Below are 27,296 nucleotides of genomic sequence, written 5' to 3'. Positions count from 1 at the left end.
TCTCTCTCTTTCTCTCAACATTTAGTACAATGTCTTCCACATAGTAGGTACTTAAGTACTTAATTGTTGAGTTAAATTTCTCAATTTTCTCTTATGTAGGAGGTAGGTCTGTACTATCCCCATTTTACAGATGAGGAAACTATACCTCAGAGTTGCTGCTTGATTTCCTTTGAGTCACACAATTCAAAAGTTTCCAATTCTAAGTCCATTGTTTCTTGCTATGCCATCTTGTCTTTTAAATTGCCACATGTATATTTGAATACCTCTTGTCATATTTCATAGTTAGAATTCAGTCATTATAGGAACAAACTGACACAATCAACAGTCAGGGTGTTAAGCTAACAAATATTTAGCCTCCAGATTAGAAGTATAACTAGAACTGGGATTTATGAATTTGCAAATTTTTCTTCCCTGTTGTATGCATCCCATTTTGTTCTATAATTTATCAGTATGCAAATATTTATATTTGCTGGATTTGTGAGTCAAAAGCCTCCAAGGATCATTATTCTGCCACCTTGATTTCCCCATGAAATTAAAGCTAAACCTTCAGGAAAACAGTGGTTAAAAGGGACTTGAAAATTCATTCAATGTGTCCTCATTCAACACATAGATAATTAGAGCCTACTGTGTGCTAGCTCACTAAGCTAGCTGCAGGAGGAAAGCTAGAATTTAACTGAGTCTTGGTGCTTACTATCTAGTAGGGGATTAAAGCACAAGTATGGATAAGCATGAAAGTTCTATGATTTTTATCAACCTGGGAAAAAGTGGAATTTCAGACAATCCATCTGTTGCTTAGAAGGTAAATAAATCCTAGATTGTTTTCTGAGACACAAGGAAATTAAAAAATCCACTGTAGCTGTCAGAGGCTTGATCTCAACCGGTCTTCTTGAGCCCAAATTCTCCCTTTATCTACCATGAGATGCTGTTTCTAGCTTGATAACTCTCATACAATATAGTAGGGCAGCTAGATGGCACAGTGAATAGAGGGCCAAGCTTAAAGGCAAGGAGACCTGAATTCAAATCTGGCCTCAGACAATTACCATCTGTGTGACCCTAAACAAGTCACTTAACCACTATTTCCCTCAGTTTCCTTATCTCTGAAATGAACTGGAGAAGGAAGTGCTAAGCTACTTTATTTATCTTTGCCAAGAAAGCCCCAAGTGGAATCAGGGAGAGTCAGAGGACTCAATGATACAAAAGCAAAAAATACAATATACCAAGTGGGATACTGACTGCCCTCTCACATTGGGGGCCCCCAAAATAGATGGATACAAAAGTTCAGGAGCATGCTGGAACTGGACTTGAGAGGTTTTGGTGTAAGTATTTGTACCTCAGAAACTGGCAATCTTTATAAATCAAGTCTATTTGTTATTTTGTTAGTTGTCTAGATTTCTGAAAGTGCTAATAATGAAGATTCACCTTCAATGTGTGTTTCACTTTTTTTTCCCTAGAGAGCCTGGTTGTTAAACATTTACCAGCACACCCCTTTATTGCTCTATAAACATTACACATTATAAATTTAAAGTTATATTTTACATAAATTATATGTATATAAATTTATAATTATAAACAGTCTAAGTTGGAGTGCCCGAGAAGACTTAGGGAATAAAGTCATCACCAGATTATAATCATCATCATAATAAAATAACAACAATTGACATTTACTTAGATATTTATGGTTTGAATCTCCCAACACCCTTGCTGCAGATTCAAAGTATTTCATCAGTCTGCATCAGCCACTCAAAATCATAGTTCACAAGGCCCCACCACTGTATTTTTATAGTCAACCTTAAAAATACAATTAATTCAAATAAAAGGCATTTATTTAAGTAAAAGAGCAAGAAAATACCATTCCCTTCACCTCATTTTATAGATGGGGAAACTAAGGTAAACAGGGCTAAGAAAACTGTACCCATAAATCTGGAACATACTCTCCCCCAAATTCTCATGCCATTAGTAGCAAAAACAAGAAATAATAAGGACCATGCATGAGAGGCATGAAATATGAAATGTGTTGCTTGGCACATGCATGGAAGGACAATTTGTAGCTCCAGAAATTGGGCAATTATTAGTGTCTTCTATCAATTTCAATATCAGGCCTAATCCTTGCTGATTTTAGTATCTCTATTGGATCTGCTGCCCTTCTAGTCCCCAAATCCTTAGGGTATTTTCCGGAACAATATTTTCTGCTTGGCATTACTCCTTGATAACAATTTCTGTGCTCATATCTATAGGATCACCCACTAGTCATCACAGCTATAGTCCATAGAATCTCTCTCCACTGGATAAGAGGAGTCTAACAACTTTTCAGTCAAAGCTGCTCTAGCCAGTTAACCAAAGCCAGGCTGTATAACCCCAGGCTAAGATTAAGTCTTTTATTTTTCTACCCAGAGAGCCCAAAGCCCTCAGTTTCAGATAATTATCTCCCTTAGAGTTAGACACCCAAACTCCTTTGTTCCTTAAAATTCATATGATTTTGAGCTAGAACAAAAGAAATGTTGTGAGGGTAAACTCTTAGTTCAACAAGCAACTAATCTCAGTTTTGCCTTTATTGTGTGCCTGTGGTCCCTCTCTCCCAACACCAAAAACATAATCTTAAGAGACTTGCGCAAAAAAACAAAACAAAACAAAAACCCCTCAAGTGGATTGTATCAGTAACTTAAAGAGAATTTAGAGATGGTTTAGTTCCTCATGTTTAGATGAGGAAATTCACAGAGGAGGGGGAATTGGAGCCACATACTCAAAGCACCTCAAACCAGCCTCATGTCTGGCATTGATCATCTCTGAGAATGAGCCACTGATTAGGGGAAAAGGTAGAGAAAATGCTTTATTAGGAGTTTGGAGTTTCTATGGCCTGGGGCAAGTCCTTAAAACTCTGGGGACTTTAATTTTTTTTTTAAACCCTTGTACTTTGGTGTATTTTCTCATAGGTGGAAGATTGGTAAGGGTGGGCAATGGGGGTCAAGTGACTTGCCCAGGGTCACACAGCTGGGAAGTGCCTGAGGCCAGACTTGAACCTAGGACCTCCTGTCTCTAGGCCTGACTCTCACTCCACTGAGCTACCCAGCTGCCCCCTGGGGACCTTAATTTTAAAATGAGGTGGTAGAACTTGAAGGTCTTTTCCAGCTCTGAATTTATGATCTAGTTATCATTCAAGACCATTGATAAAATAAATGCTGTTTACTCCGGTACCATGGTGGAATGCTTCCCACGGCACCATTTCATTAATTTTATAATTTAGCATTAAGCCATTCCTCAACTTATTTCTGCAGCTCTCCTGAGCCAAGGAGGACGGTTGTCTTCCACCAAAGGAAGAACTGTCTTCCCCAGCCTGCCAGGATTATTACAACATTAGTCAGTGCTATATTGGGATGCTGACTGTCCTACTCTGGCTGGTGTGGATGATGACTGATCTCATAGATGAGTGGCAACCCCTGCCCCTCTGTCAGCCTCAGGAGCCTGGAGGATGACTCCCTGGGTCTGACTTTGCAGCTCTTCGAGCACCCACGGGGTGGGGGGGAGAGGAGTGTGGGCTCGGGATGTGCCAGGGAGGAAGAGCATCTCCTGAAATGCACAGTGCCTGAATCACAACTTCCCAGGCTTCATTTCTATATTTACCAGACTAAGATGGCTGCCAAGGTCCCACCTATTCTCATGTGACTCTTACCCAGCTCAGGATCTAAAGCTAACTATTTTTAAAGCAAGTCGTGAATGTAACATTTTTCCTTTGCCTTGGAAAATTCTAATTATCTCCTTGTTAGACATCCCTCTGTTCTCAGCAACTTCATCCGACTCCACGGGCTTTTCCTTTATTTTAGAATACTGGGCAAATTGTTCTGTTTACTTCTTTTAATGTTTGGTGGGCTGAAGTTTCCCCCTTATAGGGAAGATAGTGTGAAGAGCAAAAAACCTTGCATAGACCTTGTATGTATATGGTCTGCCTGTTGTCGCCCCGTTAGAATGTGAGTCCTTGAGAGCAGAGACTGTTTTAGCATTTCTTTGTCTCTCTAGCACTTACTATGATCCTTGGCATGTAGTAAGTGGTTAATAAATGCTCATTGCCTGATTGACTAAAGAAATGGTCTTGAACATGTGGCTTAAATTTTTTTGAGCCTTGAGTCTTCTTGATTACAAATAGGGGGATATTAACATTTGGAAGATCTAACTCTCAAGCCTTCCAGGAATCACAGAATGTGAAAATTGGTAAGAGAATTTAGAGGCTATTTATTCTAAGCTGAACTTGAAGATGAAACCCCTTGAAAACATATCTCATCAGCAGTCATTCAGCCTTTCTTTGATGGCCTCTAGTGACAGATGAAGAGTAGCCAGATGATGTAGTAGATAGAATGCTGTGCCTTAAGTCAAGAAGACATTTTTTCCTGAGTTCAAATCTAGCCTGAGACAATTCACTAACTATGTGACCCTAGGCAAGTCTCTTAAACCTATTTATTTCAGTTTATTCATCAATTTATTCATTACCTCATTTTATTATTACGGATGAGATAGAGAAGGAAATGATAAATCATTCTAGTATCTTTTTGGAGAAAACCCCAAATGGGGTTATGATGAATGGTGCATGACCAAAAACAATGGTAATGGCAGCTGAAACTACTATCCCCATGATGCAGGCAGTCTGTTTTGTTTTTAGATACTTGTAACTCTTGGGAAGTTTCCCCTTAGATCAGGCCTAAATTTACTTTTTTACATCTTTCTCCCATTTTCTCTAGTTCTGACCTCTAGGACCAAGCATAACCAGTCTCAACCCTCTTCTACATGGCAGCCTTTCAAATATATGGAGACTGTCATGATGCAATAGCTTCCCTTCTCATTCCCTCCCATCAATTGCACTCTTTTCTTCTCTGTCCAGGCTAAACATTTGCAATTTCTGTGACACATCGTCTATCCAGCCCTAACCTCTCTCTGACCTCCAGACTTGCATCTCCAACTGACTATTGGACACTGGATACCTTAAACTCAACTGAACTCATTTTCATTCCCTCTAAAACCTTCCCTTCTTCCTAACTTTCCTATTTCTATTGCAGCTACCTACCACCTTCCCTTTTAATCCTGCTCACATTGTAGGAATCATCCTCAATGTCTCACTTTTTCTCATTTCCATATCCAATCATCTGTGGAGTTCTGTCCATTCTTTTGTATATTCACCCTTCTCTCCTCTAGCACTATTACCAACCTGAAAGAGGCCCTCTGCAACTCATCTAGACTATTCCTTTTTGATTGTGCCCCCTGCTACAAATCTCTCTCCACTCCAATCCATCTTCTGGATATCAAATTATTCTTCCTAAAGTTATCTTTTCAAAATTTTTATTAAATTACTTTTATTATTACAATGAAAGATAGCAGGGTTGTTCCTCGATTGACTAAACAAATGGCTTTGAACAAGTCGTTTATTTTTGAGTCTTGAATTTTCTTGATTAAAATTTTATTGTATTATATAATATACATACATACATATATATCATACTAAAAGATATTAGGATTGTGAAAAGATATTTTTTAAGTTGACTCTGGTATCTGCCTACTGAGTAAACTCCAGATTTATAACACTTCTATGTTCTGGGAGACAGTCCTCCAGAATCTGTTAGTGAAGAATCCATTGCCTGGTGGCCAGCCTGGTGCTAGTCTCCAGACAACTGATATAGTGTCCTAAATGGATTTATTTATATGGACCTTCCCAGATTGATAGGTCCATCTAGAACTTGTATTTTGCTTTTGTAACCTTATGAAAACTAGGCAGTGGTAATATAATTGTATAATCATGGTTTTTATAAAATGGGTTAGACTACAAATTCCATGGTTCCTTTCAGCTCCAATTTCTTTTCTTTAGCTTGCTCTTTGATTTCCTCACCTAGTGTCTTCCATAAATGGCCATTCTAAATCTTCCCAACACCACTAATTAATGATCATTTTTCCTTAGGGAAAAATCTTCTGATTTCTCTGCATCTCTTTTTCCTTTTCCTTTTTTTTTAAACCATTATCTTTTGTCTTAGAATCAACACAGTGTATTGGTTCTAATGCAGAAGAATGGTAAGGGCTAGGTAGCAGAGGCTAAGTGCCTTGACCTGGTCACAAATCTAGGAATTGTCTGAGTTCATATTTGAATCCAAGACCTCCCATCTCTAGGTCTCATTCTCAATCTACTGAACCACTTAGCTAGTCTCATGTACATTTCCTTTGAAGACTTCCTTTTATTCCTTGCCTGGAGTTTAGTATCTCTCAACTTCTGCTTATGTCTGTTAATTGTCTTGTCATCCTTTTCTCCTGAGTATAATAAGTTAAAATGGTGCACTATTTGGACACTAGTATGTAAAGAGGTATTGCCTTAATACTGTTGGGGGGTACTCTCTGAGAGTCATAATCTAGCTGTTCTTTAAATGCTTTAAATGGCTAAAATCATGTTACTCACTGGCTGACCTCCATATCTGTAACTCTTCCCTTCTCTTATTTAATTAAACAAAGAAACAAATAACTAAATAAATGAACAAACGTAAAAAAAAGAACATCGTAGTTCTCAGCATGCTTTCTTCTCAATGATGAAATAAGTACTAAATCTCTTATTAACTCCATTTTGTAGATAAGGTAACTGATGACCTTTTCAGGTTCATACAGCAAGGAAGTATATGAAACAGAGACTGGAATCCAGACCTCTCTAGACTCAAAGGCCCAATGTTCCCTGGATATTGGTTTCATTACCCATGCTGCCTCTTTGCAGTAAATGTGTCATAAATTATATTTAGACCCAGATTTTCAGGGAAAACCTCCATAAGAACACAAGTCCTTCAATGTTTGGCTCTCCTGACTCCTTCCAGTCCCTGAAAGTTCCTCTTTTCCTCCACACACATCTGTGATTGAGTCCCATTTCTTTCCTGAAGTATTTTCCAAGTATTATCCAAAAATGTCTTGTAGAACTTAAACAAAACACAGTACTGGCTTAAAGCCCAATACTTAGTAAGCATTAAATAAATTCTGGTAAATCGAATTGAATTTTTAAAATAACCTGTTCTCGGTCTTTAATACTTTATAACATGCTACTTCAAAATACTTCTAGTTGATAATAGCTTCCTCTTGAAAATTATTATAAACTGTGATATAATATATATGCACACACACACATATATAACATGTGCACACACACATATACACATACATTCTTCTTTCCTCTTTAAATAAATCCCTAAAGAATTAGGTATTTTCTTAGTTATGCTACTGAGATCAGTTCTATAGTCCAGGAAGCTCAATCACCTTTGGAACCTAAAATACTTGTTTTGGAAACAGAAGGCTATTTTGGTTCCAGTTTTGTCACTTACTACCTCTGTGACTATGAATCACTCATTTCTCCTTTCTAAGATTTAGTTTCCTCATATGTGGAGTGAGAGGAATTGGACTAGATGGGGAATTCCTAATCTTTTTTTTTTGTTTGTTTGTTTATTTCAAAGACCCTTTCTCAGGCTGTTGAATCCTATGGACTCTTTCTAGGAAAAAAAAAGTTTTAAAATAATTGAAGGAAATGTTAAATTTCAGTTAGAAATGAATGAAAATAAAGACATTTTATTTTTCACTTATAAGTTCATGGACCTCCTGAAATCTATCAATACATCCTAGAACCCAACTTAAGAACCCCTAGTCAAGATTATCACTAAATAATGTCTTGAAATGGATGCATAGGTGAGAGAATGAGAAGGGAGCTTTAAAATCTGCTATTAAATTTGTTTGCAAACTTTTCTTCTACTTTGTCTTCACAAAGTATTTGTTCCAGCATTGAAACTAGGTTCTTCAGAAGTCTCTTGATGAGTTTTCCCCATTCCTGACTTTGTGCATAATTGCTTTAGCCCTAACACACTCCCATTTTGTATGCATCTAACTTACAGGAATTCAATGTATATGCCCATAACAAAGAACAATTTAAATAAGGAACCAGACACCTGCTTTTTATCTCTTCTCCTCCCCTGCCACTATCTCACTCAAAGAGTGTATGCTCTCAAATAACCTTGAAATGGATGAAAGATATGAATGTGTTGAGTTCATAGAGGAAGTATCTCTCCTGTTGAATGTGGTTCTACATTCTCCTCTTTCTTATTCCTATGGAATTTCAGTCAATCAATAATCAAGGTTTTTTCAAGAATCTACTATGTGAAAGGCAGCATGACCTGGAAGACAGGAGTATCTTGTTCAGATCTTGCTTCTGACACATGCTGGCTGTGTGACTGGTTAAGTCACTTAATTTCTCTGCCCATTCTACCTTTGTCACATCTCTTGTATATTTACCCTTCTCTCCTCTAAAACTGTGGCCAATCTAATGCCCTCAATAATTCACACTTGGACTACTCCTTTTGGATGTGCCTCCTGCTACAGATCTCTCCCCACCACAGTCCACCCTCTGCCTGTCAAATTATTTATAGTGCTGGTAGATAGATTTTCTCACTATAACACTGAAATGGCAGCTTTGTTCCCTATTCTCATCTTTAATATATGCTATGTACTTTTCTTGTTCCTGGTTAATTCACTTAAAGAAATAAAATGGATCTTGTCCTCAAGTAACTAAACTATCTTTTGGTGGATTCATGATATTTAAATTGGTATGAGAGATAAGTATGTCTTCAGTTGATGGTCTTTGATTTGATCTCTGTGTCTTCTTAGTAGCCTTTCTTGTCTCCTGAAGAAACAGAACAAAGAAACAACTGCTTGGTTGTTTGGATCACCCTCTAACATAATCAAACTTATTTGTGAAATCCTGTTAAAATTATATTTTTCCCCTTATTATCAATTTTCCTGGAGCTGTCTGTGTAATAGTGTTTTCTTCTGTTTGCATAGTAATATTGGTTTCTGCTTAATTCCCGATCAATGTTTTGGTTGAAAATTGAACAATAAAAAAGAAATTTACCTTAGTTTCTATAATAAATATATCCATCCACTCTGACACGCTGTGTCTTCTTTTAAGAAAAACTCTAAATCTCTTCTAGCTACAACTGTTTAGATATATTCAACTATATTTTATGAGAAATTTAAGATATTTTCAGAATATTATTGACTATGGAATATTTTCACTTTGGAATCAACCACTCCACCCTATCCCAAAAATGGACACTCAGCCATTATGGCATTCTTACCATGATCTTCAGTGCTTATCTCCTTCTTTCCACTTACCTCAGTCCATTCTTCAAAGGATTGCTCAAGTTTCATCTCGCATCTACTGTGGTCTACCTAGTCCATATTGTCTCTCTTATTCTTGAGTTCTTACTGTGAATGTGATCTGTACCACTCAGTTCAACTTTTTTTTTTTTTTTTTTAAATTAAGCCCTTCAGCTAGGTGACTCTAGTGGTTTGAGACTCAGGCCTAGAGATGAAAGGTCATGGCTTCAAATCTGGTGTCAGAAGCTTCCTAGCTGTACGACCCTGGGAAAGTCACTTAATTCCCTTTGCTCACTCTTTACAGCTCTTTTGCCTTAGAACCAATACACAGTTTTGATTTTAAGACAGAAGGTAAGGGTTTAAAAGAAATGCGGTCCCTGTTTTGTCTAAAGCACTGTGTTAGGTAATGCGTATACAAATCCTTCAAAGAAAAATAGCCCAGCCACTAAGGATCTTACATTTTCTTGGGAGATATAGCATGTATCACTTATTTATTTATTCTTTCAGAAGAGAAAGTATTAATAAGTGAAGATTGTCAGGGAGGTAGTTGCATCTGAACTGGATCTTGAAGGCAACTCAGGACCTTAAGAAGTAAAGACAGGGAGAATTTTCATTCTATAGACTGGAGACAATTTACACAAAGGTTTTGAGTCAAGAGATTATGCTGATTTGGGGAAATAGCTAGAAGGCTAATTTGGCTGGAATATAGAGTTTATGAAAAGGAACAACATAATATAAACATGGAATGCTACGTGAAGAACGAATTGTGGAGGACTTTAAATGCTTAGAAGATAAGTCCATAAAGGTTAAAGAAAGCCATCTAAGAATTTCTGATAAAGTTACTATAGTCCTACCTGAACATCAAGAAGGTCCATTGTATATCAGTGTACCAGGTGAAATAGAGAAGGGAGAGTGAAAACAGAGAAACCATTAGAAAGCAGTGAAGTAATCTAACTGAGCACTATTGAAGTCCTAAACTTCAGTATTGGCTGCTTTTGGAGAGATATAGATGTAGGATCAACAAGACTCAGCAACTGATTGGATACCAGGGAGGAGGGAGTTTGAAGAGTTGAGGATTATTTTATGACTATGTACCTGGGTGTCTTGAAAAATAGATGGAAAGATAAAAACAAGTTCAACAGAAGGATGGCATATACCTTCTATTCATGCACTGTTTCATTTGCTTAGCTATCTCTGGATCTGTTCTCTTCAATGTTCCTTCCTTTTCCACCATTCCTTCCCTAAATCCCCTCACTATCAGAGCACTAAGAGCAATATATATCTTCATTAAATATGTGTGGATTCATTTATATGTTGGTTTCTTGTGATAACTTGTAAAAACCATCTGATTTGCTCACACAAATAAAGCATATAAGAGTCTGCATCTTTCTAGGACAGAATGTTGGGTGGTGTTGTACCATATCAACATTATCAAAAATTAAAGCAAGCAAGGACAGCTAGATGGCTCAGTGGACTGAGAACCAGGTCTGGAGAGAGGAGGCTCTGGGTTCAAATATGACCTCAAATATTTCCCAACTATGTGTCCCTGAGCAAATCATTCACTCCCATTGCCTAGTTCTTACTGCTCTTCTTCCTTAGAACCAATACATAATATTGTTTCTAACATGTATAAGGGTTAAAATAGAGGTTTTGATAAAATAAGAGAGCAACATAATTTAAGTTTTAATGAGAATTTAGTAGAGTTATACATTAATATTTTTCCTTTAAGCCAGAGAAAAGAAAACTTCTAGCAGCTTTTAACAATTAACTATTTAGTTTAATTAAAATAGAGATATTAAAAGAATATAGTAAAGGAGGGAAAGATAGAAAAGAAGAAAGAAAGATTATTAATCTTATACCCTACAAATATATCTATAATTCCTAATATTACTCCTAAAATTCCTAACAACTACCTCTAACTGTCTTCTGAGGACAGTTTTTTTTTTCTGCCTGGCACAACCCAGGCCTAATCTAAGCTACTCTATCTATAACTAATTCACTAACTACCTAACTCCCTAAAATAATAGACATCTACCACTCACTCACTTACTCCTTCAATCAGTTTTCTATAGCTGCCCAACTGTCAGTAGCCAACTGACAGCAAATCCTTGCCTCAGAGACAGATCTTCTGCTCTCTAGAGATCCCAGAGGCAAAAAGCCCTTTAAAGACTAAAGCTAAAAGCCCTCTCAGTAAGCTCATACCTGCCTTTATATTCTAGCAACTAAACGCCAACCCACATACCAGCAACCAACCCCCAAAAAGCAACTCACACCCAGCATCAAACTTCCCAGCAACTGCCTGCCCTACCTGTCAGCAACTGACTCTCCTAACTGTCAGCAACCTCCAGCCTGCAACTGATGCTGGCTCAACAGGGGGCTCCCCATCCTACTTCCTGTCACTATGCACTGGTTAATCCCTACACATTTCTATGGTAAGAGGAACTGCAGTTTCCCCCATTAAATTAAAGAACATAAAGAATTCCTTTACACATGGATGGTAAATATTTTTATAAACTGATTAAGCATTTATTTAGTACTTTAAGTTTTACAAACTGTTTTATATATTTTATCTGTTTAGATTCTAACAACAATCATGAGCTTTTTTATCCCCATTTTACAGGTAAGGGAATTGAGGCTCAGAAAGATTAAGTGACTTGCCAAGGGTCACATAGCTAGTAAGTGTCTGAGGCAAGATTTGAACCCACATCTTCCTGACTCCAAGTCTAGTACCCTAGACAAAGAACCATCTAATTGCCTGTGGCAATGAAAACCTAGTTTCTAGGAGTCTTTAATTGAAGATGGATGATAAGGTGCCAGGATACTGTAGAGGGGATTACTCTTCAGGTATACATTAGGTTAGGCTTTTTCTGAAGCCTTTTTAGCTTTGACATTCTGAGATTATGAGATCAGACAGACACAAAGTAGCAACCTATAACATTAAGCTCATTCTAAAATTATATACTGCACCTCAAATCAGAATACAGCTTGGGAAACACCAAACACTCCCTGGTTCTCAGACAGCCATGGATCTTAGTCCCCAAACTTTGGCTCATAGTTTTTGTCTTAATTGTTGACTATTTTTTTTCTTTAGTTTTTATCTTCCTTTATTTAAAAATTATTAATACCATCTATTCATGTATAAATATATCTATCCCTTCTCAAGTAGTTGACTATTTCTCACAACAAATTTTTTTTTAGGACAAAAAAAAGTAATTTAGCAAAATCAAACAACCTACTATCTTATCAATAATATCTGACAGCATTAGTAATATTCCCAACTTATATTCAGGTCAATTCATAACTAAACCAAGATTTTATTAATATGTTATCTTTTTTATTTATTTAGGATTTTTAAGCAAAACACACCTTCAAATATTATGTGTAGTCTTAAATCTGTAATGGGTTGCATTAGAGCTTTGCTCTCTCCTGCTTTCTGATCCTCTGAAACTGGTTATTGTCCATTTTTGTCTCCCTTCTCAATTTGTTGGATCTGAGGCAAAGCCTCAAAGCTATTTAAATTTTCATTTCTACATTACTAGTCATTTCATATGGTTCTTAATTTTTATATGATTGCTAATAGTATGTAATTATCTGATAATTTTTCATATCTTTTCATACTTTATTCATTGATGAATGGATCATGGTTTTATATATTTGCATTAATCTCATATATCTTGAATATCACATTGTTCTCTGAGCTGTTTTATGCAAAAAATTGGTAAACCAGTTGACTTCTTTCCTTTTTATTCTTATTGCATTGATTTTGCTCATTCAAAAGCTTTTTTAATTTCATGTAATCAAAATGAGATCTTTTACCTTTTGTCATTTCTTATATCCCTTCTTTGGTTTAGAATTCTTGGTCTAGTCTAATGATTCTTACTTAACTTGTGGATCTATGAACTTATTTTATATCTGGTGACAAAAAGCTTTTGTATGGTTTTAATCTCTGTAAACTTAAAATCACACCAAGATTTTTGGTACACTCTGTATGTATATGTGTATGTAGATGTGAATGTCAATTTAGATATAGAGGCAACTTGAGTGAAGACTTAAGTTAAAATTCAGCCCCAGACACATTTACTAGCTTTATGAGCTTAGGCAAGTCACTTAACCTGTGTCAGCCTCAGTTTCCTTGACTATAAAGTATGGATATAATAGCTCATACCTTAAAAGGTTGTTATGAGGATCAAATGAGATATTATTTTAAAACACAGCACAATTCTTGGCTCATAATCTCTATATACAAATGTAAACTCCTCTTCCCCATCTCTCATTGCCCTCCTTTAGAGTGACTATAAATAATCATATTTCAATATAATTGTTTTTCTTTATAATCCTATATATTTATTACATATATTTAAAAAGATCATTTTGAGAAGGGGTCATAGCCATTACTGGATTACCAAAGGATTCCATGACACAAAAATATTAAGTACCTCTGCTTAGACATTGTTGTGAAAGATATCTCATCATTTTTTTTCATTAAAAAAAGATAGGATCTTTTGTGTTTAAATTGCGTTTCTAAATGAATCTTGTGGTATATAGTATAGGAAGCTAAACTAAGCATGCACACAAACTCATATTTATGTATATAGAAATATATATGTATATGTATGTACATATATATATATCCTTACATTCTCACCTTCCTTTCTCATTCTAGTCTATTCTGAATTCTTTTATCTGATTCTCACTTGTTTTTTCTTTATTCTTTCTATCCTCTTCATGAAATTGAAAAACTTTTGCATGAACAAAATTAATGCAACAAAGATAAGAAGGAAAGCTGTCAAGTGGATTATTAATTTTTTACATCAGATAACTGAGAAAGATCTTATATCCAAAATATATGAAATGAACAGAAATATCTACAAGTAAGAGCCATTTATTCATTCATTAATAAATTATATAAAATTTGAATTCTTTTCTCTATCCCATTTCTGTGGTTATCTCATTTATAAATATTCCATCATTTTTCCTTTTTTTTCTACCATGCCTCACTCTTCTTAGTATCAAGTTAGGAACATAGTAATATCAAATGGTAGCAGTACAATGAGTCACTGTGTCTTATAGCAGGTCCAGTTCTATACTCTGCCTTCACCACAATCATTCCTTCGACCTAAATTCCAATTTATTGAGAGTCTTCAATATTATGTCTACCCTAATACTATGGATGCTGGTTGCCTTTAAGTATTCCTACATCTCTTCTTCTGACTTGGAAGGCAGTCTTTGGAGACACAGACTTTCATGAGAGGAAGTGTTCTCTTGTGCAAATTATATGCCCTTCTCCCTCAAAGTAACCCATTTTAAAGTTCCTGTCTCTTTACAGATACTTACTCCACCTTGAAAATATTGCTTAATAGCAACTTTCTTTTTTTTTTTTAATCCATTACCTTTTTTCTTAGAATCAATACTGGGTATTGGTTCTAAGGCAGAAGAGTGGTAAGGGCTAGTCAATGGGGGTTAAGTGACTTGCCCAGCGTCACATAGCTAGGAAGTGTCTGAGGCCAGATTTGAACCCAGGACCTCTCATCTCTAGGTCTGACTTTCAATCCACTGAACCACCCAGCTGTCCCCAACTTTCTTTTAATTTATCTCTTCATAAATGAGAAGCATTTTTCTCTCCCCTTTCCATACTATTCCAATTGTTGTTTTGATCCTACTCCCACACAATTCTTGTTCTTCTTGAGAGAATAAAGAAATTACTATCTTTTCTCTACACATTTCAGAAACAAGGAGGGGAAGTGGACATCTCTTTCCCTTATATCTCCTCTCTCCATTCATAAAACTTCCTCCTCTGTTCTCTGTCCCACAAAACATTGATTAGGTTGTACAAGATCATGGAAATTAATCAATATGGATCTTTAATTCAATTCTTCCTCCCATTCTCTTGATGTCCTTTTTTTATTCCATGATGATCTCTCTTTGCTCTTTATTTTACCCTTCTTTTCAGTTTGTTTTCTTTAAAAAATAGCTTGTAAATGTGAAAGGATAATTATGTTGTTGCTGTTGTTTGTTGCTGTTGTTTTTTAAAAATTAACTCATTTGTCTCTTTTATTAAAGTTCAACTTTTTTATTGGAAATTAAGCTCAAAATTAAAGAATCCAAACTCTTGAATTGAGTTGACCTCTTTTGCTTTTTGGAATGCTTAATTCCATTCTTTTCTTTAATTTTTCATAATAAAAGAGCAATTCTGGGTCATTTGGATTGGTTTACCTGCATAGTTAAAACACTTTCTCTTGCTTGGTTGTAAAATTTGGGGGTGATTATTTAAAATGTGAAATTAAAGCATCACAAGGCATATTTTATATGGTTTTAAATGTACTATGGGTGATGAATAGAAGGACATGAATCAATCTAATGAGAAAACTAGCATCATAAAAAAAAGGCAAGTTGGTGTGACGGAAAGAGAATTGGTCTTAGTCAAGTCATATCTGTAATACTGAATATTAGAGTTGAAGGACAATTCAGTATTCAATTACTTCAACCAATGCCTGAATAAGAACCTTCTGTAAAACTTCCCTAGCATATTATTCATATATCTACCTATTAACTATGACCTATATAATTTTGTAGGAATTAATTCAATACCCTGAACCTCAATGTCTTAGCATGTAAAATGTGGAAAATAAAAATTATCCTTTCTAATTCATGGAATTGTTAGGAGGAAAGTGCTTTCTGAATCTTAAAAGACTCTATAATATCTAAGGTATTGTTACTACTGGGTATTTTACTTTAAGTAAGTAATTTAATCACTAAGCCTCAGATTTTACCTCTATGAAATGGGGGCAATTTATCTGGTTCATTGGGTTATGAAGATTGATCAAATGGGAAAATAGGTGACCAATATTCTGAAATTTTAAAACATTAAAAATGCAAATGGTCTGTTCATACTAAGTATAACAACTCATGTCTGGCTCAGTTTCCCAATCTGTAAATTGGAGGTACAATTAGGTAGCACATAAAGTAGTTTGGGGGTTTAGATGTGATGAAATAATATGTATTTAAAAAATTTTAAGCACTGAGTAGGTATAAATGTGAAGTGTAATTTTTACATATAATACATTTTACTAGGCTTAATTTCCTCATCTATAAAGTAGAGATAATATTACTTTTGTTATCTATCTTACAATATTGCTATGAGGATATTTTTAAACCTCTAATCTAATATACACATATATGATATTATTATAATTATAAGGGGAAAGGAACAAGCATTTATTAAATACTTACTATATCTCAGAAGCTAAGTGCTTTTATGAGTATTATCTCACTTTGTAACATAAATCATTAGACAGATATGAAACATCAGCATCATCATATTTTGAATATCAAATCCATGATTTTTAAAACGAGCTAGGTAGGGTTAGGACTAAGTGTTCCTAAAAGAGAAGAAGAGGTGTTTCAGGAATGGTTGGCCAAGTGAAAAAGTCAATGATGTTTGAGCTGCAATAAGTCTCATTGAACTGTGATGATCTGGTTGTGATTGTAACTGCCCAAAAGGTTGACGCCTTTCCCTTGCAATGCTGTGTTAGTTATTCTAAAATCCAAAATGAGGGCAATGTCAGCTGCTGGGTCTGGCATGAATTATACTATCTGAATACAAGTTGTTCCTATTGGCAAATGTGGTGGCACATAAAACATGGAAGAGTGGTCCCAAGTGACTCAATCCCTGCCAAGTTAGCCCAGCCCTGAGTTTCCAGAGCCATTCAGCCATAAGAGTGGAGACAGTAAAAGCATATAAGAAGGGTCATCTTGCCTGGCATCCTAGACATTTGTACTAGTCAGCATGATTGACAACAAAGCTTTACAATGCATAGTTGACAAAGATCCTGTTCCAATGCCAGAGGACACAAAGTTTCCTTTACTCTGACATAAATGTTGGAAGTGTTGAGAGTTTTTCAAATCTTACAATAATTTTCCATAACGGAGATATCTCTTGATTGTTCCAAGCATGACTGTTATGAGTCTGCAATGGAAACTTGCCAGTTTGAGGAACATGAGAGACCTCATAGAGTGAAAGATTTTTCCCCTTCATCTCAACACACACATGTTGCAGAGTCACCACATATGTCTTTTTTGGTCAATCAGTCAACCACAAAGTATTTATTAAAAATCTAGTATGTGCCGGATCTTCTGCTAGATGTTGATGATTAAAGCATAAAAAACAATAATCCCTGCTCTCAAGGAGCTTACAGGTGAATGGTAAAGAAAACAGTTGCAGATACATCTATATAGCATGAACTTGAAGTGAATAAACACAAAAATATATAAGAAGTTAGGTGCAAAATGGCTTGGCAAAGGGGACCTTAGCTGATTCAGGGAATCAAAAAAGGCTTTATGCAGAAGACTTTCTTGAAATGCATCTTAATGGTAGATGGGAAGCTCTGAGGAAGAGATAAGATGAAAATGCATTTCAGACATCTGGGATGGCCAGTAAAAAGTCATTGATACTAAAAGTGGAGTCTCAAGTTTAAGGAACAGAAACAGAAGTCCAGTTTGACTGCATCAAGAGTGTGAAGGGGGTGCACTGTCAAAGAGGCTGGGGATATCAGTTGAAGCCTCTATGTAAAAGTCCTTAGAAGATCAACAGAGGAGTATATAGCTAATCTGGAAGGTAATAGATTAATAAAGCCACTGGATTTACTCAAGTACAGAAGTCCTCTGGCATTGGAACAGGATTTTTGTCAACTATGCATTGTAAAGCTTTGTTGTCAATCATACCGACTAGTACAAATGTCTAGGATGTCAGGCAAGATGACCCTTCTTATATGGTCAGATTTGAACTTAAGGAAAATATTTTTGAGAGAATTGTGTAGAGATAGACTGAGGGGAGAGAGACTTGGGGAAGGGAGCTAGGTTAGGAAGCTGATGAAATAATCTAGATGAGAACTGATGGGGGCCTAAATTAAATCAAAAACTGTGTCAGCAGAGAGAAATGGTTGGATACCATAAAATAGGATGAGGTTAGAAAGGGCCAGATGTGGTAAGGATTTGAATATATGTGATTATTGGGAATAATGTGGTGAATATGGTTAGAGAATGCAGAGTAGGAGACAAGGCTGAGTTTACCAATTTGGAAGAACAGAGAATGCTAGTGTCTTTAACAGAAATTGGAATGTTTGGAAAAGGAAAATAATGAGGTCAGTTTTATCTAGGTTGAATTTAAGATGTCTAGATAACATCTAGTTTTACATGTCCAATAGGAAATTAATGATGTGAGACAAGAGGTTGGAGGCTGGGTATATAGATCTTGGAGCCATCACCACAAAGATGCAAGTTAAGCCCATGAGGCTGGATTAGCATCCTAAGAGAGATAGTACATGGAGAGAAGAGAAGAGAACCAAGGACAGAACCAAGGAGAACATGTATAGTTAGAGGAGTATAAAATGGATGATTTGCTAATAAGGAACACTAGGAAGGAATGGTCAGATAAGTAAAAGGAGAACCAGATGAAAGTAGTGCTATGGAAATCCAGAGAAAAGAATATGCTGGAAAAGGGTAGGATCAAGAGGTTAACTGTTGTAGTCAGGTCCGAAAGGATTAGGAATGAGAAAAGACTCATTTTTGGTGATTAATAAATCATTGATCATTTTTGAGAGAGAAGTTTCAGTTGAATGATGAGTTAAAAAAATCAGATGTTTAAAGACGGGGAGACTTGTAGTTTAGGGCTTTATTGATGCAGAGAGGCTAAACATTTGAGAGGGGTAGATAAATGTGGATACAATCTACTAAAGAAGATAAAAGGAAATGGGATGAAATAAGCATGTACAAGCTTGGCCTTAGGAGGAGGGCAATCTCTTTGCAAAGACTAGGAAAGAGAAAAAAAGTATGGGAGATGATGATAAGGGGTTTTGAGATGAAGAGAAAAGGGAGCTGGCATTGAGTGGCCTCAATTTTTTTCATTAAAGTAAGAGGCAAAACCTCAACTGGGAGAGAAATTGGAGGGAAATATAAAAGCATTGAGGAGAGAAGGTAAGTTTTTTAGTTGATTCTGTGGGTAGTGAGATGGGAAATGTAAGAGACAAATAAAACAACTACTTTATGGCAGCAAGGGGGTGGCTGAGGTTGGAGAACATGAATTTGCAATTTAACCAGTCAGGACAGGTATGAAATCTTTCAGTTCAGTTCAGTGGCTTCAGAAGAGATAGTAATATCAGCCTGAGATTTGGCAAGAGAACAGCCAAAACAGGAGAAGGAGGCCCGGAGATTTAAAAACTGAAGACAGAGTAGAGTACAAATGGCTAACTTGTGTTGAAGTGGGAGAAAAGTGAGTCAGAATGTTGCTAATGGCCTGAGAAAGTACCATAAGCTAGAGGAATTTGAGGCCTCAGTGAGAGCAAAGAACTGATTTAGGAGTGGATGGGTGGAAGGACAGGGGATTAGGACATTTATGGAAATTGTCAGAGTTTCTAATTAGGGTAATGGAACACTTGTGGGCAATGATGAAATCTAATGCTTTACTCTCCTTATGTATATCTGAGGGAGAATCAAGAAATAGTTTATGAAATTTGAGACTGATGTAGTGGGTGGCTTAAGGAATTTGAGGAAGCATCTATTTAAATTCCCTCACAAAAGAATAGTGGAAAGGAGGAAAGTGATGAGTCAGGTTCTGAAATCCTTGAGAAAGGAGGGAGAAAGACTTTGATGTCAATATACTACCACCTCCCTAATTCGAATTTCGTTGAAAATCTGAGTGGACATTTTAAAGACTAGATTTCTGAATAAAAGAAGAAAAAAGAATATGGATATGACAATGAGTTATAAAGATGATTCTGATTCCTCCTCCAGTACAGCAGCTTAAAGAATGTGAGCGGATGTAGAGCTAATGCTGGACAGGATTTTTGGGGATGTAACAGGGTCAGATGAAAAGAGAGGCCAATTCTCAGTGAAAGCTAAAAGCTGGAGGCATGAGAGGAAGAGTCCAGGAAGAAGAGGACTCCTTGTACACTATGAAATGGGAATTCCAGAGAGCACAGTAGAAGATATGGGCAAGGACAGAATAGGAAGACAAAGTTGAAGAGGACAGGGATAAGAGAATGAGGGCAGGGGAAATTAGGGTCAAAATTCATTATGCCTATTTTACAATAAAGAATCTGTGGCTCAAAGAGATAAAATTTCTTATCCAAGGCAAAAATCACTAGTGAATGGCATGAGTCTGGACTAAAAGTCAGTCCTCTTGCCTCTGGGGACAGAGCCTTTTGCATGCCTTTCACTGTTTTTAACATACAAGCCCAATCACCATTCTACTAAAAGTTTAATTAATAAAACAAATTCCAAGCAGATTAAGTGGTCTTTAATGTAGAATATTAACCCACAAGGAAGAAAAGGCAGTAATTGGAGGTAGTGCAAAGGGTTTATGGGTTAGGGTCAAATGACCTGGACTTAGATCCTGACTCTGCTATTGGGTCCTCATGAAAAAATTATTTTACTTCCCAGGGACTTAACTTTGTTATCAATAAAATGAAGGACCTGGATCTTTATCCTGAAGAACAGATTATAGACATAAAGCTGAAAGGCCATCTAGTTCAGACAATGAATCTTAGATTTAGGGAGGTCATGACTAGTCTAAGGGTAACTTAAGTAGTAAGCTTCAGAAGTAGAATTTGCATCCAGACCCTATGACTCCAAAGTTCTTTCCACCACACCAAATCACCCGTCTGATGAGATATTTCTATCTTCTCTATAAATAGTTGGGGGTTTGTGGGCATGGAAAATTATTACATGGTACATTAGATATGGTTGCTATGTGGGTCAGTTTTGCTTAACATTTATATTTTTTTCTTCGTTATAAGAGAGGGTTCTTTGAGGGTGAATGGTCTGCCTTAGGAAAAGGCTGTGGGGTTAAAACAAAAACAAATCAATAAAACTTTAAAAAATAAAATAGGGATTGGATTAGTTGAATAATGGCAAGCATTTCCATAGCACATTAAGGTCTGTAAAGTATATACCTTCATCTTTGTTCTTTATAACCCTGTGAAGAGTATGTTTATTATTCCCATTTCACAGAGGAAGAAACTGAAGTTCACAGAGAAATTAAGTGATATGCCCAGGTCACAGTTAATGTGCTTCGATTGAGATTTGAATCCTTGTCTTCCTCATTCCACTTGTTGCTCTCTATCCACGTTACCCACAATGCCTTTACAAAGTGACCTCTCAAGACTCTAAATCATAAGTTCCTACAATGATGTAAAAAACAAACAAACAAACAAAAACAAAAACAAAAACGATAGTGTTTTAATTCCTGGCATATTTGCACCAAGACAAATGGACTGTATTATTGGAAGCCCAAGCCATTTCTTTCTGAAATGAATTTCTCTTTACCTTCCTTACATAAACCCTTTTGTAGTTAATTTTGGCGTAGAGGGGTACCATACCAATTAGAGAATGGATAAACTGGACTCCCTGACCCTTTAAGTTGCCCGACTCTAAGTTCTAGTAATTATATTGGGTTGGGAACTCCTGAGCTAGAGCAGTTGCTGTGTTGAGAGTTCTTGGCCCACAGAACAAATTACTTTGCCCTTCAGGGAGTCCTTAGTCAGAACAGCCTTCTCAAGGATACAGCTTGAATCTAATCCACACTTATTCTGTTTTACACCACCACCTACTTGTAACACTTAAAAGCTCTGTGTAGGCTGCTTGTACCTAAGCCCTGGCTTAGGGAATAAAGAGCATTAAGAGGCCAGCAGGACCAATATTTAGTCTGATGATATTTTTGGTGGAGATAATAATAGTTACTTAACTTTTAAAGGGCATGTAGAAAGTACCCTCTGTCAGATCAGAGGTAGCCTAGCCTACAGAGCAATGAGCTTATCAGATGATTCCACCCACAGCTAAGTAGGGCGCACTGTCCCTTAGTTTTATGCCTTCCCTTTGTTTCATGCTTTCTTCTCCCTAAACCCATGCTTCAAGGAAGAATCTGTTTTTTTTTTAATATGAAATTCACTTTGCCTAACTTTTAATTTCTTTAAAACAGTAACTTCAAAAATGGAGGAGAAAATTCTATTTTTTACAAATAACTTATAGAAAAATCACACCTCTCTCTATCTCCATCCTGATTCAGAACCACACGACAAAGATTAGGAAATCTGGGTTTTATTTCATGAGCATAATTTATCCATTATTGTAGAAAATTTAAATATATGACCCAGAAGACTATTAGTACATGATTTCCTTTTTGAACCTGGTTGGTACAGTGTCATGAAAATTTAATAACCAAGAAAAGAGGATAGGAAACAGCACAAATTAAAAAAGTAATATATAAAATTAACAATTTAAATGACCTTTAGTAATCTAGTATGCTCCTTTCATTTAGTAAGTAGGAAGACAAAGGCCCAAAGGGATTGATTTGATCAAAATCAGGCAAGTATATGGAGCAGTCAGGATTGGAACCCAAGACTTCTGACTCCAAAACTCTTCATCTTTCCTCTAGAACATGATGTCTTCCTATACTGTAGTCACATATTATGACAAGTTTTATCCCATGTCCCTCTTTAAGGAGAGACAGAAAAGAAATGGAAAAGATTAGTGGAAGGCAGAGGACAGTTATTGATCTGACATACATTTATTGAATGTTTTCTATGTATAAGTGACTGTGGTAGGAACTGTGTATAAGGAGGAGAGGTAGAGATGACTATAAAATTTTATACTTTACTCTAGCAAGTGATGGGAACTGATGGTTCATTGGAAGGAGATAAGGCTTATATGACTCATATAATTATACCAAGGAAATTAGACAATCAAATAATAGGATCCGAGGTCAGGAGCTATTTTAATTTTTGTCTATGTATCCTTAGCACCTCACATACTGTCTGACATATTTTGTTCAGTTATTTATTTAGTCTTGCCTGACTCTTTATGACCCCATTTGTAGTTTTCTTGGCAAAATTATGGGAGTGGTTTGCTATTCCCTTCTCCAGCTCATTTTGCACATGAGGAAACTGAGGTAAAGAGGGTTAAGTGATTTGTCCAGGGTCACATCACTAAATTTAGTGTGTAAAGCCAGATTTAGACTCAGGAACTTGAGTCCTAACTCCAGGCCTGGAACTCTATCTACTGTACCATTTAGTTTCCCCATCGTGTAGTAGGTACTTAATGAATATACAATTGCACTTTAGTTTCTAATTATTGGATATAAAGTGTTGTAATATAGTGAATAGATAACCAGCCTTAGAATCAGGAAGATTTGGATTGAAGTCTTCTTTCTTACAAAATTGGTTTTGTAACTATAAACAAGTCAATTAACTTCTCAGTGGCCTAGAAAATCTCCATGATAAGGGTGCTTTTTTTTGTATGTGCCATGAACTCTTTTTAGCAATGTAGTGAGGTCTATGGACCTCTTTTCAGAATAATGTTTTTAAAATCATAAAATAAGATACAAAGAATTACAAAGGAAGTCAATTATACAATTTATCTGTCTGTCTATCTATCTATCTATCTATCTATCTATCTATCTAAATATCTATCTATCTATCTATCTATCTATCTATCTATCTATCTACCTACCTATATCTATCTGTCTAATTAACTATATATATCATCTATCTATCTATCTATCTATCTATCTATCTATCTATCTATCTGTCTATCCATACACCTATATCTAGCATGTCTATCATCTATCTATCCATCCATATCTATCTATTTATCCATCTGTATCTATCTATCTATCTACCTATATATCTATCTATTTAATTATCTATATCTGTCTATCATCTATCTATCTATCTATCTATCCATACATCTATATCTAGCATTGTCTATAATCTATCTATCCATCCACATCTATCTATTTATCCATCTGTATCTCTCTCTCTTTCTCTCTCTCTCTCTCTCTCTCTCTCTCTCTCTCTCTCTCTCTCTCTCTGCGTATGTGTGTGTGTGTGTGTCTGTCTGTCTGTCTGTCTATCTATCAAGCAACAGTTTTCAGACATCAAGTTAAAGAACTCTTAACTCTAATATTAAAAGTTGTAGAACAGGTGCCCATCTGTGTTATCAAATGGAGCTTCCTCAGTGGAAAATATCTACAGAAATAAAATTATAGGTCATGAATGAAATGGGGGAGGGATATCAGATAAGAGGTTTAAAGAAGGAGGGAAGGATCGCTCTTGCCAAAGTTGGTCAATGAAGTCCTCCCTGGAAGAGGTAGCTTTTGAGAGGGAAATAATCCTTTCTAATAGGGGAAGAGAACACGTATAGAGGAGAGTTAGAAAGGGAAGGGAAACATGAGTGACTATGGTATGCTGGTAGTAACACAGTATGGAAATATACAGAAAGAAGTTCTTAAAAAAAAACCAAAGAGATCTTGTGAAAATCAGTGTTTTTTTAGGCTGACATTAAAAAAGTTACGAAAAGGTCACAGGGAAGCATGCATAATGTAATGTATGCTACACTTACAGTCATGAAATGTGTTCAGGTCCTATGATCTAGCCACTTGGTTTCTCTGAATCTTAGTTCAATCTTCTGTAAAATGTGTGATAATGGCATGCGAGCTACTTACCTTGTGGAACCATTTCAAGGAAGGTACTTGAAAGCATTTGTCAGACAATGATGACAATGACAATGATGATGATGATCCTGATGCCTTTCCAGGAGATGCATTGATGTTCTTTTCAAAAATGAAACACTGGGCTGCATGAATCATAGATCTGACCCGGATGACTGTCCTGTTCTTATGAGATGGAGCAGAGATGAAGGAATAAAATGGAGGTGACAAAATATACTGAGGGTCAGAAGTGAAAAAGAAAGAACAAAGTGGTAAGGCAGGAAGATGAGAAAATAAGACTGGTGGAAAGGAGATTAATTTATTTAAATGAGATAATAATGCAGGTATCCTAACTTTCTAAGCATCCCCATCATTACTTTTCTCTGCCTTAACATATGGGGGATAGGTTACTAAATATAATTATATGAATATGGCTGGGGGGTCTTCTGGGAGCTATGATATAGATTGTATAGCATGTAGAATTCAAATCTAACCTTAGACACTTTTTAGATGTGTAACCCTAAGCAAGCCATTTAACCTGTGTGCCTCATTTTCCTCAATTGTAAAAAAAAATTGGGATAATTTATAATAATAATAAATAACAGCATGTACCTTGTAGAGTTGTTATGAGGACAAAATGAGATATTTGGGAATCACTTAGCATTGCCTAACCCATAGTAATAAGTACTATATCGATGCATGTCTTCTCTTTCCCTTCCATGCTTCCCTCCCTATAAAAAAAACCTCTAAGGTTCAGAGAAGGGTATATATTCACTCCTTCAATAATAAAACCATCTATTCACCAAGCATTTCTTACAGGAACAAAAATGAATCGCCTCCTGATATCAAGGTACTTCCATTCTGCAGGATGAGACAAGTTCTACATGGTTGAATCAAATAAAATATACAAAAAGTGAATCCAAAAGATAAAAATGAAATTTTGGGGGAGGAACACTAACAACTGACTGAATGGGAAGACCAAGAGAAGAGGGATCATAGAAGACCTTGTGTAGGAGGTAAGGCTTGAGCTCTATTTTGAAGGAATGTTTGAAATTCTAGTAAGCAGAGGGGAGGAGAGAACTTTCTGGTTTTCTTTGATCAAAAAGGTTTAATTTGATATTCAATTTGTCTGTCACCCTTCTTGGACTGATAGTTATAGTAATAAAATTCATGGAACATTGTCAATGAGACGTATTTATAGCTATAGTCTCAACAGATTGATTATTTCTTCCACTAATGATAACAGAAGCTCCTATGTCTGTATTAGTTAAAATTTCTGAATGGTTTTGCACACTTGATTCCATTTGATTCTCACACTCTTGTGAGACAGGCTTACTCTAATATAGAGAACCATCTCCTCAACCTCCCAATGGTTGATCTTGATGAGGCCAAAGTTATTTCAATCCAATTGAATGTGCATTTATTAAACATCTATTGGTTTGACCCTGGGAATTCAAATGCAAAAAAGGACATGGTTTATGTCTTCAATTAAATTCTATATATGTACCATATATAATAAATCAATTATTAAATATGCATGTGTAAACACATGCATCTTGTCCCAGAGCAAAGCACTACATACAAAATACAAATACAAATAGAAAAAACATTTTTGGCAATAGAAAAGGGGTTCATGAAATTTAACACCTGGTAGTCAGCCCCCTCTGCCCTTGGCTAAGCTAATTCTTTGAGGACTGATGCACTTTATGCCATCAGGCCTTTTCTCCAAACCTTTCCAGATTGGCAGGACTTGCCAAAATTTATGCTTTAATAGCATGATCTTGAGAGCTCAGCCAGATAGTAAGCTTTTTGTTGTATCATTTTAGCCAAGTCCTACTCTTTAGATTCCCTATTTGGGGTTTTCTTTGAAAAGAAATTGGAATGATTTGCTATTTCCTTCTCCAGCTCATTTTATAGATGAGGAACTGAGGCAACTTAGTGACTTATCCAGGGTCATGCAACTAGTAATTCTCTGAAGCCACATTTGAACTTGGGTTTAGTCTAAGAAACATTGGTGGTAAATATAAGTGATAAAATTAATCCTGATTCCTCCAGGCCTCAATAAATGCATTTATCTGGTCATAAGCTACAAGGTCACTTATGATTTATCTTAAATGTATTTTATCCAATCAATCAGTAATTACAAATTAAGCACCACTATATGCCAGGCCCTGTGCTACGATCTGATGGTATATCTGGAACAAGTGGCTAGGTATGTAATTATTTGTGTTTCTGAATTGGGGGTTCTGTGCCCATCCTCCAGAAAAGAATGTGATTCAATCTTTCTTTTAACCCTTTGAGACAAACTCGGTAGGTCAGTTTTAGGCTCTTTGATGGACTCCAATAGGCTGTACAATTTTAAGATTCCAGATTCAAAAAGTGGCCATTTCAAAACTTTCCTGCAGGGGATGAGGTTTGGAAAGGGGATATAGGAGAGAGGAATACGGGCATCAGGAAAGTTTCTGGTGACAGACTCTCCCACTTCCCATCACTACCCAAGCGAGTTGGATAGCTAGCCTATCTCCTAGATTTCCTTCACTGTCTCTGCCACGAGCATTTTAACTTGCATCTTCGTCTGGCAGTCACTTCTATAGGACCTTCGGATAACATCAGATAACAGCTACTATCTACTAATTTAATCTGTCACACTTCGTTGCTTATATTTAGC

Source organism: Gracilinanus agilis, chromosome 2 (genome assembly GCF_016433145.1).
Source record: "Gracilinanus agilis isolate LMUSP501 chromosome 2, AgileGrace, whole genome shotgun sequence".
NCBI classification, from domain to species: domain Eukaryota; kingdom Metazoa; phylum Chordata; class Mammalia; order Didelphimorphia; family Didelphidae; genus Gracilinanus; species Gracilinanus agilis.
This window is presented reverse-complemented; position numbering follows the sequence as displayed.